Source organism: Protopterus annectens, chromosome 15.part0, assembly GCF_019279795.1.
Source record: "Protopterus annectens isolate FY-2018-M chromosome 15.part0, PAN1.0, whole genome shotgun sequence".
In the NCBI taxonomy this organism is placed as follows: Eukaryota; Metazoa; Chordata; order Ceratodontiformes; family Protopteridae; genus Protopterus; species Protopterus annectens.
Window position 1 is genome coordinate 711,807,503 of NC_056749.1, and position 16,279 is coordinate 711,823,781.

Here is a 16,279-nt window from a genome sequence, read left to right on the forward strand (position 1 = left end):
AGAATGGAAGAATACGTGCATGAGTAAATTACTTAGTGTTGACAGTAAAGTTGGGTGAATTCTCAGAGCTACCTCACATGCATAGTGGATGAACTAAAGGTTAGCCTCTTAAAATATACCAATTTCTTAGCTACTATCCATCTTGCTATACTGTCACTATACAAGTAAATCACTTTCTTTTGTCTCATTTTGTCTGGTAGCTGTGGAAAATACAGGAACTTTTTTCTGTCAGTTAATCCACAAAATGTGCATGCATCATTGTAAAAAACAATAAAATAATTTTGTCTTATGCAAGGTGAACCTATCGGGTATGGACTAGTGGCTGGCACCCTCCCTGACCATATGCTCTAACAAAGCAATCATAATCTAAATTGACACCCATCTGTGTGAAAGGTAGCTTGACAGCATGGTTTTCCACTCTGAATGAAAATAAATTATTGGTTTTAGCTGTGCTTTGTTTCATTGGAGATACCTATTGCTGTGCCTTTATTCATATACCTCCTAACGCAACAGTGGCTACACATTGTGTATTTTTTACTTTATCACCTGAGTTTACAGGTATGCCAGGATGTAAGATCCAAAACGCCATCACTCTGGTGCAGTGGATAGCATTGCTTCATCTCAGCAAGAGGGTTGAGAGTTCAAATCTCAGCTAGGTGCTGTGGAGTTTGCATGTCCTCGTTGTGTTCATATGAGTTTGCTCTGAGTGTTCCACTTTCACTGCATATTTCAAAGAAGTGTATACCAATTGTCCATAAGTGTCTCTGTGTACATGTTTAATATGGAATAAAGGCCTAGCACTGGCAATCTACGTGCCCCCCCCACACACACCTTTAACTAGCACACTTTGCGGATAGCAGTAGCTGCCTACAGAGTTAGTGTATAAGTCAGTGCAATTCTTAATTATGGATGGATAGACAGATGGATGGATGGATGGATGGATGGATGGATGGATGGATGGACGGATAGGATGACCATGAACATCATTTACTTTGCCTTCATTGAGAATTACATGCAGACAGAGGCTGAGATGAGTGCATTTATAGGAAAGGGTAGCAATTTTATGGTATGCTTTGCAATAAACATCTTGCTGGTTGTAACTTCAAGAAGGAGCGAAGTCAGATGTCTGGCTTTAATTGTATAAAGACAACAGACCAATATATCAGTAATAGATTAAAGACGTAATTGTGTTTTTGTTAAGAGAATATGAAAATACAGGAAGAAGAAATGACTAGTCTCACTAGAAATTAAGATAAGTCAAGTAAAAATAAGATGTTAAAAAATGATGGATACTAGAAAAAAAGGAAGAAGTACTGAAAATGATATAATCTGGCAAGCCTAAGAATCATTAGAAGAAGGCGTTGTTAGCGGGGAAAATCAATAATAATAATAATAATATATTGAAAAAGTAGGAGAAGTTGGCAGGGCACAGTTTACTGATAAATTCAAATGGAATTCCAGAATATTACAAATCTGAGACAAAATGCTAGGCGATGTTTCACTCTGCTGCGTACCGATGAATGATTGCGTTATTTGCAAGTATACAAAGATTAGGAGGACATGGATGAGGACCAGTTAAAATGCAGAAAGGAAATAACTCAATGACTTTATGTTCATAAAGTACAGAGACCACAAAGACCTCCCTCCCAGTTTCTGAAAGAACCAGAAGTATTTGCTGTGCCTTGTGCTAATCTCATGTAACATTGTGGTATATACAGGATTAGAGAAAATCAGCTCTGAGGATGGCACATTTCCTGATCCTGTTAAGGTTAGCACTCTGTAGCCTTTGTTCTCCTTTCATTGACTAAAATGAAGGACTTTCATTCTATGAGACATATGATGTACAAGTAGCTAGCTATACGTACGTAACCTAAGTCAGGACTGCCCTCTTACAGAAAGGAACATTGACTTCTGAAGGAGAACATGTTAATATGAATATTGTAGCCTAATTCCAGCCCTACCACTAAGAAATGTTTCATTATCAGCCTTGAAAACAAAAATCCGTTCTAGTCCAAAAGGGTTAAATAATTTGCATTTATGCCACAAGCATCAGTATTGTTTTAGAATCCCAGGTTTAGGGTGAGCTATATAAACCAATATGCACTGAAGTCTCAGAAACTTCCAGATCTTCAACAGCTGCTTTCCATGTGGAGGTTAGTGTATATTCAGTGATGACAAACAGGACAAACCGAGTGGTTCTTTGGCAATCTTTTCTTCCAGTAAACATTTCACATTTTTTTTTTAATTCAGCCAAGTGTCATTACTCAGAGAGGAAATAGTATTGTCCTCTTTAACTAGCCATAAATATGTGACTGCAAGTTGCATAATTGACTATCTTGGTTTGTTGATCTCTTTACTTTTTGCAATGTCCTTGCTAATATGTGATTTGTAGAGTGTAATGTCTTTGAACTCACAGTGCAATGAATGTCATTTCAACAGAAACGGGTTGGATGATTCTTATGGACATCAGAGGTCATACAATATTGGTAAACTGGATTCATAGGCAGCTACTAGGCATATAGTCAAGGAAACAATTAACGATTCTAGTCCATTTTCTTAGTTGCGACATAGCACAGTCTGAGAAAACGGCTTGCACAGATTCACATAGTTGACAAAGGGAGAGTGAGAGAATTGAACCAAGGGCTACAAGCAGCAACTTGTTAATAACTCAGAGAGTTAGTTCTCTTTGATAACAGCATTATTGTTTTCAACTGTTCTTCTGTTTCAGTAGGGTGGATGTGAGCAGTACAGTCTCTTTACAGATGGTACTACCTGAGAATTGTTTTCTCTGCCTTTATTTTTGCCATTTTATCAATTAACAGATGATGAAATGCCCTCTGTGTTACTGTACTTTTTGGTGTTCATTTTCAAAACATTTCTGATAGAAACATTTGGAAAAGCATATTTAAAATGCATAGTTTCCTGTGATCTGTTTTCATAATCACTTGTTTATACCATATAGCTCGGATTTAATTGAAATGCTTCTACCAGTTATCACAGATTGCCAGTTTATGACACATGATTAAGGCTATGAGCTGTTAATGGCCTTAATATTACAGTCCTGTTGATTTTCTTAGTCTCCATTTGATTGATAAATAACTCTAAGTAAGTCACATAATGTGATAATGTCTTAGGTCATCTCTGAAAAGAGACATGTGAGCCTAGAGGGTTGTGCATGTCTTACCATTAAGATCAAAGGTTAATCTCCTTGTGAGTACAACAACTAACCTCAATTAGCTATTAGTAATGACCATAAAAAATTCGGCAAGACATCCCTGTAAATATCAAGGCCTGACCAGAACATTAGCACCAGAAGCATATTAAACTGTTTTTGACCCAGTATGTATTATACCTAAACCATGCAAGAATGGCATTTCAGGCCATTAGTGACTCCTACCCACTAATTACCCCATCAGCACACCTAAGCTATGCTGTGTGCAACACAATATTCTTTTTCTAAATATCTGAGGGTTAGTGAACTCATTCTCACAAACTATTAGTCACAGGTGTCCTTGACAACTACTGATGTGTCACTGACCACCTCAGGTACATCTTCTTAGCATTTCTGGACTAGTATATACTTACTATAGTCAATCATGAAAAACAGTAACTAAACAAAATTAACATTACCTTCCATAAAAGGCAGCAAGACCAAAAAGAAACCTCATGTGGGAAACTTTAGAAAGGCAACATTTATTTTATGTAATCACAATCTAGAAAAACCTTCTCATCCTACATTCACTTTAGTAGCACCCTTCATTGCACTAAACAAATGACATAGCATCTTTCAAGACAAGACCGTACAAAATTTGCCCCTGCAATATTAGATAAAATAGATTATTTCTCAGTCATAGCAGTCTTAACTCAGATTTTGGAATGTGTCATGTCACTTTCTCTTCATTTGCATTGCTTCCGCATAATAAATCTACTTTCTATACCTCCAGCTGCTGCAGAGTCCCTATTAACCCACTTTTCCCTTAGTTGTCTACACCTTTTATACCCCCTTGTCTTGTAGTTTACTTTCTCTTTATTCTGGCACTCCTACCACCTACATCATTCCCTTTATTCACTCTACCAACTCCAGCAATTGCTACAGTCGACTCTTAACTTGAACATGCTCATAAATAAGTGCTAAGCTATTAGTCGGCATACTATTACAAGCCTAGATAGTAACCAAAGGTCAGAATCAAACCATATGCCTTGTATCTGGGGGGTAAAGACCTTACCATCATGGTAACCCTGCTGGACTCCTACAACTTCTCACAATCTCCCTATGTTCTCTGTCAAATAAAAACTTAATCATAAAAGTCATCCTCATGGCAAAAAAGAATGAAACCCTGACTAGCTCTTAAATGATCTGGGTTCAATTGGCAGCTCAGGCAAGGGAGGAGTCAGGTCTGTACAGCATGCAGAAGTGCATGTTGGCTCTGATTATGCTGTAATACACAAGCCAACATATCCAGCTGGTATGGCTTGCAAGCAGAGCACAGCTGGGAGCCGTAGCCGAGACATGCATGTCAAAAAGTTGAATAGGTACTCCTATTTGGTTGGACATGACTCACCTACTGAATGGACGCATCTGGGTTAATCAACTTTGACTCCAGGATTAGAAGAATGTAGTGGGGATCTGAAAGCAGCAACTGCCAAAAAAAATTAAAAAACAAACAAATAAACAAGCAAAGATAAATAAATTAAAATTCAGGCAGGGTATATAGTCTATGTTGAAGTAAACCACTATAAACATACCAGATTGCAGTCTGTTTGAGGAAGTCAGTTTTATTCACTTTCATTGTTTTACCCCCTTCAACTTCAGTCTCTTGTACATCACCTTTTCCTTTTCTGTGCTAGAAATCCAGCATATATCCTTACCAGACACATTTTGTAGTTTGTGCATTTTACTATAACTTGCTTTAATAGAATTTATATCGTCCTTTTCCTGATCTTCCATCCTTATTAGGTTTTATAGGTTCATAGGTTCATAGGTAGGTAGTAGGATATCTGCCCGAGGGCATTTATAAGCCTAGCCAAAGTGTGCCGGCTTTCGCCACCCCCATTGATTAATTAATTGATCCTCTGTCAAGCAGAGCCAATGAAGTGATCCCAGGGGTGTATTTTCTGTTACCCATCCACTCATCAAGGTTTCTGTTGAAGAGTGTTAGGAGTTTTCCTTCCCTATCACCTCCATTTCTCTACTTTCAGTTATTACAGTTGTTTAATCCACATTATTTATTCCGCTACTAATCTTTACTTATCTACCCCTTCTACGTTTTTCTTTTCTCTTCCTCTTTCTGTTAACTTCCCTTTTCTTTCTTCCTTTAGCTTTATATGATATTTCTTTGTTGACTAGCATGTGTTGTTCTCTCAGAAAAAAAAAACACAAAATATAAACTTAATGTGTAAAATACAGCACACACAGAGTTGGAGAGCAACTGATGCAGTTAAAAAAGTTAAATGATGTCACCAAGTAGATTTCAAGCACAAAGATTTATTCCACACAAAAATCCAGGTTATATGCACAAGCGTTCATCCCTGCTCAGTCAGGAACTTCTTCAAAAAGACTTTTAGACTCCTAACCCTAACCCTAGACTCACCTTAAAAAATCCTTTCTGTAATATATCACTACAAAAGACAGGCTTAGACATAGAAACTTGCAACAACACATTCAAAACACTAGGTCTATCACCTTACCTAACTCTAGCCCAAAAATACAGATACGCACATACAAACACACACACACACTAAAGCTAAGCTCTTACCAAACCCTAACCACCAAACACACATACAGGTAATCCCACACCTACCTAAACCCACTCATCTTTTTTGGTCAAACAGAAGTAAAAAATACCAAAAGTTTAACAGTTCAAAAGTGAAACAATTTAAACTGCCCCTTTCATTCATCAAACAAATATATGTTTGATAAACTGCAGAGTAACTAAAAATATATATGTACATACATGTACAGACAAGGGCAAACCACTCCAAACAATGCCAGCAATCTCTGCATGGAATAAATAACAATAAAATAAATAAAGACTGGAAACAAAGACTACCAAGATCAAACTGACATGAGCTCTACCTGAAGGTATAATGCTTGATGAAGGTGTTAAACCTGCTTGAAAGCTTGAGTTGTTGTGTCTTTTGGCTTTTCCCAGTTAGGGGTCGCCACAGCGGAACTCCGGTCTGCTAATGATTGGCAGTAGATTTTTACATGCCGAGTTGCCGGCCCTGACACACAACCTTCAACGAAGGGATGCCCATTCACGCATGTCTCCACACAGAAGATGCTCTAGCTGAGAATCGAACAGGACAACATCTTACTGTGAGGTGACAACGTAAATGAAAAAAAATTTGCTGGTCCAATAAAAGGTATTACATTGTGTCTGTGTTCCAGTGTCTCTGTGATTTCAGTCATAAACAGAGAGACTTTATCCATTAGACTTAAAACCACATTCTTTTTCACAAAATGCGTACCACTGAAGTGGATATAACTTACTTTGGCTACAATGATATTCAAAAATGTGGAAATCTCCCAACAGATTCTTCCATATATACTGCTACATCTACTAGTTGTATTCTCTCAACAGATGTCCTTGCAAAAGTACTAAACATTCAGTAATGGCATTTAGACATGTCAAACAATCTTGCAAAATATCAGAATCCCCCCTGGCAAAATCAAAAATAAATTGTCAATAAAATGTGAGTAATATTTGATATGGCTGAAGTATCTGGAATAGATTAATTTTATAACTGTCATGGTGACTATATTCCAATAGCATCTTCAGGTTATGGAACACAATCCTGCAGCCAATACCATCCACTGCTAACCCTCATAGATTTAAAACACTTCTCACGTCCCGCCTATCCAAATCATGAATCTGCTGTTGTATTAACCAGCTGAATATTAATACTATCTATTAATACTATCTATTAATACTATCTATTGATACTATCTATTAATGCTATCTATTAATACTATCTATTAATACTATCTATTAATACTATCTATAGCTGTAATTTCTATCTGACTCATCTAATACTTAGTTACTTTTTCATCTTTTGCACTCTTTCTCCCCATAATCATTTTAATAGTCTCTTTTACTCACTAACTCAGAGTTATAACTTCTTTTAATTGTCACTACTTAATCAAATACTACCCTTTTACACTCCCTTTGTCTACCTTTCTAACCAAATAAGCTATTGTTAACTTTTAAAATACACTTGCACCTATCTAATATTGCTAATTCTCCTTACTATTGTATTGTTCGATTATAATGTACTAAGTGTGAATTTTTGTATGTACAACCTATGTGCAAATTAACCTATTATTGCAATCTACCCTGTTTTTTATATATATTTTACCAACATTTTATTTAAAATATCTGTATATTTTAAGTGCTACTGTTTGAATGTAAAGTATGATTGTAATGCGGGGTCTTTCCCCCTGGGCCTCTGCTGAAAAGGGGTTAACAGCCCAGTCGGATTACCCTGGTAAACAAATACAAAATAAATAAATAAGCTATTACTCTATTTGCATATGCAACTGTCTGGTCTCCGTGAACCTGATGAATTTCTAGAACACTGTTTGGTGTATCATTCCAGAAATCTAAGAGCTCATCGGATATATATATAGATATATATATATATATATATATATATATAGATATAAAACAAAGACAGTTGCAAGTACTCTTACGAAATCTGATGTGTACCTTTAATAACTGCAGAACTTCGAGAAGTGTAAGGTAACATCTTTTGACAACTTTATATATGCCAGTTTTGTGAGTTACAGCTCAGAGGGTGAATTCAGCATCAAACACACAAGAAAGCATAACTTAAAGAGAAAATAAACAATCATTTGCATATGAATAATATTACATTATATACTACATTTGAATACCAAAACAAGATAAGAAACCTTAAAACGCATTATGGTGATAAAGTATAAAAATTCTAAAATTAGAGTACTTAGTTCAGACACACACTTTCATTTCATTACTGCCAATATATGCATGCTGGGCTTTTAGCTTTCACTACTATAGTGGAAACTAAATCAATGGCAAGTTGTCCTAAAACATAATTTAATAATGTCTAAACTGTACATTCAGAGATGTTTATACTGTGTTACTCAAAAAAAAATCCAAATCTATCACTCAGTACAAGCGACTAAAAGTGGGACAGGGACTATGGAATGTACAGTGATGAAAGTAGATGAGAAAAGTGGATGAATCAATCAAAGAAAGGCAAGGAGTGACCTTGCACAAACTCACAAGGCCTCTAATCAAAAGAGAGAACTTCCAGGCCTGATGGGAAAGTTGTCCTGTCAAAATGCAATGGTAGCAAGATACAAAAGCAATGCAATGGTCATTTATAAACGCATGTGCAAGGTGGGAAACAAACACTCAAAAATATTGCATACACAGTAATAATAAAAAAAGTTAAAAGCATGGTAGTGAATGCTCAGATCACATTAGGTACATACATAAGCAGTACTGCTTAGCCATATATGTAAAAGTAAGCATTTTACTAAAACCTGCTTGCAATGCAGACACAAACAGATAAATGAAACACCACAGTTTCACTGTTCAGAGACTGATCAACAAGCACAGATTTAAGAATTGCAAGTAACTTAAACAGCAAATAAAGTACAAACATTTTATGATATTTATAACAGTAGAAGGGATGGTAAGCAAAGAGCCTAAGACTAAAAGGCCTCCAAAGCCTTTCTGTGTTGGAGGGAAGCCTTCTAGCTTATCAGTGGGAGTGGTAAGCACTAGGTAGCCTATCTACCAAAAGAGTGGTTTCTGGCCCAGAAATTGTAGTTTATTGGCCTTTTGGGCAGTTTTTCCATCTCTTTCAACCTTCTGGTTTAAAAGCCCATGTCTGCGCTTGTTTCCCACCTTTCCTGAAACTAGTCTAGTCCAGATACAGATTTTCTGTATCCAGGTCTGCTTGTAAGCTTCTGAGCCCCCCAAGCCTGTCTGTGTTGGAGGGAAGCCTTCTAGCTTATCAGTGGGAGTGGTAAGCACTAGGTAGCCCATCTACCACAAGAGTGGTTTCTGGCCCAGAAATTGTAGTGTATTGGCTGTTTCGATAGTTTTTCCATCTCTTTCAACTTTCTGGTTTAAAAGCCCATATTTGCGCTTATTTCCCACCTTTCCTGTAACTAGTCTAGTCCAGATACAGATTTGCTGTATCCAGGACTGTTTGTAAGCTTCTGAGCCCCCCAAGCCTTTTTGTGTTGGAGGGAAGCATTCTAGCTTATCAATGGGAGTGGTAAGCACTAGGTAGCCTATCTACCACAAGATCCAGGTACAGATTCTTAGTTTGAGCTCTTGAATTTGCTTATTCATGCTCAGCACTTGTTCAGAACTTGTTGTTAGCAATAAATAAGCTACAAATTATTACAGCACTCAACCTTCCTCTTTATCTAGAGTAAAACAGTTTTTGTACTTACTTTCCTCTCTTGTTTAGAGAAAAACTGCTTTTATACTCACTTTCCTCACTTGTCTAGAGGAAAGTAGATTTTTATTCAGGCATATCCAAGGGTCAGCTCCCAGTGTTCTCTCCTGTCTATCTGATGAATCTGGGCATCCTGGGGCAATGTAGTAATTGCCTCATGTACACAGAAAACCCTCTCCTCCTACAACCCAACACCACAACCTGTGAGAGATGCACTTATCTAGCCAAACAGGAGGTAAGGCTCTCTCCAACCAAGACTGAACTTGACAGTCAAGAGAAGAAGGTAAACACTTGCACTACAGCACATGCATCACATAGTCCCACTAAACCTACACCACCAAAATCCACATATAGACACACAAAAACATTCACAGAGGCTCAGTAATAATCTGCTCAAGCAACAGTGACCTCCAAAGCAGAAATGCAAGCAACCTCCACCCCCCAACACAACCCAAATGACACATAGCCCACAGACTCAGTGTGCCACTCAACCACAGCAAATAAGGCAAAACAACGTACCCAACACACTAGTCATAGGGAACTCTATAGTCAGGCACACTGAAGTCCCACTCACCAGGCTAAACAAGGAGAAGGTTACTGTCAGCTGCCTGTTGGGTGCTAGGATCTGCCACATAACCCACGCACTCAGGTCATTCCACAACAAGTACAAATATGACTCTGTCATTGTCCATGTTGGTGTAAATGACCTGAGATATACCTCCCTGGACTACATGAAAAGAGACATGGAAGAGCTCTCCGATCTTGTAGCCCAGGCAGGTATGACCCTAGCCCTGAGTAGCATCCTGTCATCACCCAGAATGATACCGCAGTACAAGGACAAAATGATTGACTTCAACAATTGGCTAAGCTTCTGGTGTCATTCAAGGAGGATCCAGAATCTGTCTGCCTGGGACGACATGGTCAACAGACCACGATCCTTTGCCAGAGATGGCCTGCACCTGTCGCCCGTGGGATTCCGGCTACTGTTTAAGGGTCTTGCCGCCCCTATAGTGCCTTTTTTAGGCAAGGTTCAAATGACAAATTCACCACTGTAACAGGAACAGGCAAGCAAAAACTGAGGGTAATGCTACTCAATGCTAGAAGTCTAAATCTCAACATGCACTCACTCGAGGCCCTCCTTAAAATGGAGAACATCGATATCTGCGCAGTGACGGAGACCTGATTCAAGACTCTAGAGAGCACCCCTGCATTACCAGGCTATAACTCATACCACACTTTTCAGCCATCTAACATGGACCAGAACACCAAAGGTGGGGTTGTGTGCATATTCATTAAGGATATCCACACCTCCAGGCTAGTTGTGCAGCATAATGCATCCAAGGTTATACAAGTGCAACTAACTCTGGGCAATACTGCAATCCAAACTGTAGCTTGCTACAGATCCCCCACCATGCCCCAGGATTCCCACTCCTATTTTCTTGACATACTGAAAAATATTAGTGTTCAACCAAATACCCTAATAATGGGTGAATTCAACTACCACACCATTAACTGGGAAAACTACTCATGTACCAACTCCTTCACTCAACGCTTTCTGGAATTCATAAATTCTAATGCCCTGGATCAACTTATCCACACCCCCACCAGGGGTAACAATATCCTAGACCTAGTCATTACCAACATGAGTGACCGGTGTTCCAAACCTGAAGTTAACTCCTCGTTGGTCAGATCCAACCATAAGCTAATCACCCTAGATATCCGCATCCCGCCCCCATCCACCAATAAGGAAACCACTGTAAAAATTTTCTCTAATGCCAACTTCATGCTTCTTAAGACAGAAGTGGTGAACTTCATGACACCTATGCAGATGGACAATACAGTTACGACTGCTGAATCCTACACAAATGCACTCTATAAGCACTTACACGAGTGCATGAATCATGCTATCTCAAACAGAACCAAGAAGCTATCCTCCAAAAAAAGGAAGCCAATCTGGTGGCCGCCTGCCATAAACAAACTCTACAACAGATGGAAGAAACTGTTACAAAAGACAGTAAAATCCCATGAGTGGATGAGCTCCCTGGTCAGCCTCAGTAAGAAGCTGAGATACCTTATAAGATCCTCCAAAGCTAGCTATGAAAAAAAAATTGCCACTGATTTTAAGGGCAACACAGAGCATTCTATAGCTATGTCAAGAATCTCAATGGCAACACCCAGTTCTGCTCTGACTTATAGCACAACGGCACGAAAATTACAGACCCAACTGATATTGCCAACAACTTGGCAGATAGGTTCAATGCTAACTTTACCCCAGTCTCACCCCCTAAAGGGCCCATATCTATAAAGGAAGAACGCAGAGTCCCTGTAATCACATCTATGCAGGTAAAAGCTGCACTCTCTAAAACCAAAAACACAGCATCCATGGGACCGGACAACATCCCAGGTTGCATTTTACATGAAATTCAGAATGAACTGGCTCCCCACCTAAGCACCATGTTCAATCATAGTCTCATGTCAGGTGTTCTCCCCACTGAATGGCACACAGCAACAGTTATCCCACTCTACAAAGGGAGAGCCACCACTGATCCTGGGAACTATCGCCCTGTGAGCCTGGTCTGCAAAGCCATGGAACGTATTATCATGGAACTCATAAACAAAGACATTGGTAATCTCCAGACTCTGGACCACAAACAGTTCAGGTTTGTGAAGGGCAGATCATGCCTTCTGAACCTGATTGACTTCTTTAAGGCAGTCACCAAAGCCGTATATGAGGGTAAGGTGGTTCACACTATCTTGACCTCGGCAAGGCTTTCGACACCATCCCCCATTCTGGAATTATAGGTAAACTCAGTAAACTAGGTATAAATCCCTATGTCACAAGATGAGTTGCCAAATGGCTCACTGACAGAACCCACACTGTAAAATTTGCAGACAACAAATCTGACTCCAAACCTGTGACAAGTGGAGAATGACAGGGTTCAGTCCTGGGACCTCTTCTGTTTGGTATCTACTTCTCTGAAGTACAGGCTTACACAGAAGGCCTCTGGCTAATGAAGTTCACAGATGACTGCAAACTAGGAGCCATAGTTGAGTCCCCAAATAATGTGGACATCCTACAGAATGGCCTCACTGAGACAGATGCCTGCTGTCAGAGGCATGGACTCAAGCTCAATGTTAAAAAGTGCATTGTCATCCCCTTTGGTAAAAACTCTGTACCCATGAACTACCAAATAAACGGCAGTCTACTTAATGCCAAATGTGTGATAAGAGACTTTAGAACCCAGGTGGACAGTAGTCTCTCCTTTGATAATCACATCGCCACAGTAGTCAGGAAATCCTTCTATGTGGCACACCTCATCACAAAAGGGTTCTCATCCAGGAAAAAAGAGGTCATTGTTCCCCTCTACTCGGCACTCATTAGACCCATTATAGAGCACAATACCCCTTTTGGAATGTACCTCACAAGACATCTGCAGCAGCTGGAAAGGCCACAGAAGTACCTCACAAAGAGGATTACTGGGCTCAAACAGATGCCCTACACTGACCGTCTCAAAAAACTCCAGCTTTACTCTGTAGCATATCGCCTACTCCAAGGAGATCTCTGCCTAACATATAAAGCTATGTCAAACCCAGAGCTGTTGGACATGCTACACCTAAAGAAATCCCAATCCCACATAGCTACACACTGTAGGGACCTATACCTTGTCACCACAATAAACAGGACATGATAGAGGGATAGATTCCTGTCCCAGAGACTTCCCATACTCTGGAACAAGCTACCCATCTATGTCAAGCAAAGTTCCTCATTAGCACTCTTCAAGAAAAATCTTGATGAGTGAATGGGAAATAGGAAATACACCCCGGGGATCACTTCTGTGGCTCTGCTCGACAGGGCCACAGGAAATTAACTTTCTTGGGTGGCATAAGCCAGGGAACCTTGTTGGCTAGGGTTACTTAGGCTCTTGGGGCGATAGCCTTGTACCTACCTATGAACCTATGAACCTACAAACAAGACAGTTGTTGATATAGGACTATTAACCATTTCATCCAGATAAGTAGGCACATGTGTGAGGTACCATACCAAAGCAGCAGAAACTCAACAACAGAATGGAGTACTGCAGAAAATGAAGCTCACAACGTTACAACATGGTCATGTACAATCACCCCCAATTAAATACACACACACACACACACACACACACACACACACACACACACACACACACACACACACACACACACACACACACACACACACACCCTCACCCTCAAACATAGCCAAATAAAGGAAAGGAAATGAACAAAGGCAAATAGTTAAACCAAACCAAGTGGGTAAATATTCTTTTGAAATGAGTCAATAAAACAGCATATAAGGCAATGAATAACAATTAATCTGAAAAGAATCTGAAAAGGTAACAATATGGCAACTATAGTGGTAGTAGGTCAATGGGGGTGACACAAGAAAGTAAAGCCAAAGAGCAAACCACAGGTCAAAGAGAAGGTCAGGGTCATGGAGGAGGCTGACCAGAAGAAGACATGTTGAAATACAACGGAAGACGGGACAACAGCATACAAGAAGTCAAGTGGAAACACAACAGAAGCAGGGAATGCATAAATACAATGAAGCAGATGAAAGAACCAAAGGCAATAGTTAAAAGGAGATTGCAGAAAAGGTGAAAAGTCTTCTTAGGGCTATAAGAGAAAGAAAGTGACAGACCTGGCCAAGGGAGCAAAAATGTAATAAACATCAGAGGTGATATTAAAATAAAACAATAGAGGTATTGAAACAATACTCTGCTTCAGTCTTTATTTAGAAAAGCAAGCTAAGTGTGCCACGCTGGGCAGAAGGTAAGGAACAGTACATAGAGTAGGGGGCAGCCAAATGATAGAAAAGCTGAGATTTGAAAGGGAACTACCTTCCAAAAGGTAATAGAAAACACATGGACAAGATGGATTTTCTTACTCAGTCAACAGGAATCTTCAGATGTCATTATGAAGACTTTTAGTAAATTAAGTGAAGAGTGGAACAGTTTTGGCCCTGTGGTTATTTTAGATGAGAGTAACAATTTACAGTCCCCTGGAGCATTTTTATTTGGTTATTAGTGTTTGGAGGAGAAATAAAATGCACCTTTGGTTCCTGATTTTCAATAGATCACTGGCCACAGCAGACATTTAAAGAAAACTGTAACACAGCAAGTGTAGTCTGCTTACACAAAGTAGGCTAGTTCAAGAAAATCCAGGAAACTACTGCCTGTTAACCTAATGGCAGTGGTAGAAAAAGTCGAGCAGAGAATCTTGAATGAGTCTGTTTGTTTTTCTAAAATGCACCATCACCCCAGAGTTATGACAGAAGAAGTTATTTTTTTTTTCCTGGGATACAAAATAACCTGATATGGTATTTACTGGGAGATTTAAGCTCTCTGGATTTCACCAAAAGTTAGGACTCAGTCCTGCACAGTGGGTTGCTTGCAGACTGGGGATATTGAGTAGGATGCAGAATAAGGAACGGGATTGTTGTATGATTGAATGGTAGGACATAATGGGATGTTGTAGGAGAAAATAAATTGCCAAGAAATAGACTATAGGCTATTAACTGGAAGCAGGATCTCTCCCCCTTTCTGTCTGTCTCTGCTGACATACCTCAGGGATTTATTCTACACCCTTTAATATTCAACACATTTATATATAAGCAAAAACCACTTAAACCATGCTGAAATCGTTGAAGTCAATGCAAATGTATTCTTGCTGCTTGCTCCTGTTACCACTAATAATCTTCACACGGCTACCAAAGAAGTCTCTTTAGTACAATATGCACATGATGCCATGTTCATATGATCTGCACCAAGTCTACTGCTACCCACAAGGTAACCCAGGACTTCTTTTCCTCAGCTGAGGCCTGGCTAGATGAATACCAACTATTTTTAAATGCTAAAACATAACATTGTTTTACCCAAACCTAAATCAGCACAGAAATAATCCTTCAGCATTACATCAGCAAATAATACCTCATCTGAAATAGTTTCCAGAACAAAGCTTCTTGGTGTCTTAATTGATGATAAACTATAATTGACACATCACTCAAGCCATCAAAAAAACTCATCAAAAGATGGGCTTCCTCTCCAGAAACAAACCTTTTCTCACTGACTGGTCTAGGAATTTTAAGCAACATCTTATCTTCTCCCTTCACTTCTCTGTGCAGCACCCATCCTGACTAACCTTCACTCAACCTTAAAACTAACTAGAAGTTTGCTACAGTAAAATAGCTAAGTTTGCATCCAACTTACCAAACCATTTATACCTCTGCCTAGAACTAAAGCCCCTACACTGGCCCAAACTACCTAATTACTTTAACAACTCCTTAGCGACCATAAAATAATATGCAAACATAACAACTGACCATCATTACAAACATTCCCATATACTACTTCCATCCTAGGAACATCAGCTAACAGAACAAATATCTCCTGACCAGGAACAAGTCTCCTGATAGTATAGGCAATGCACTTTACTCAACTTTTGTTGCTAAGCACTTAAAGTCCATCTCATCCACTCAAAAACAAGACAACATTACTAAGGTTCCCTATTATGTAAGCAGACGCTTAATACAGTGAACGCTGTTTAATCGACAGCTAAATTTTGAAATGGCATCTCACCCACTCAAAAACAAGACAACATTACTAAGGTTCCCTATTATCTAAGCAGACGGTTAATATAGTGAATGCTGTTTAATCGACAGCTAAATGTCGAAACGGCAAAATCCTGAAGACACGGAACAGCGATTTATTTCCCAGGGAAAAAAATCACTGGGCCATTTTTGGGACTTTGCCGTTTCCTCCACTGTGGTGTGATCTCGGAGTTG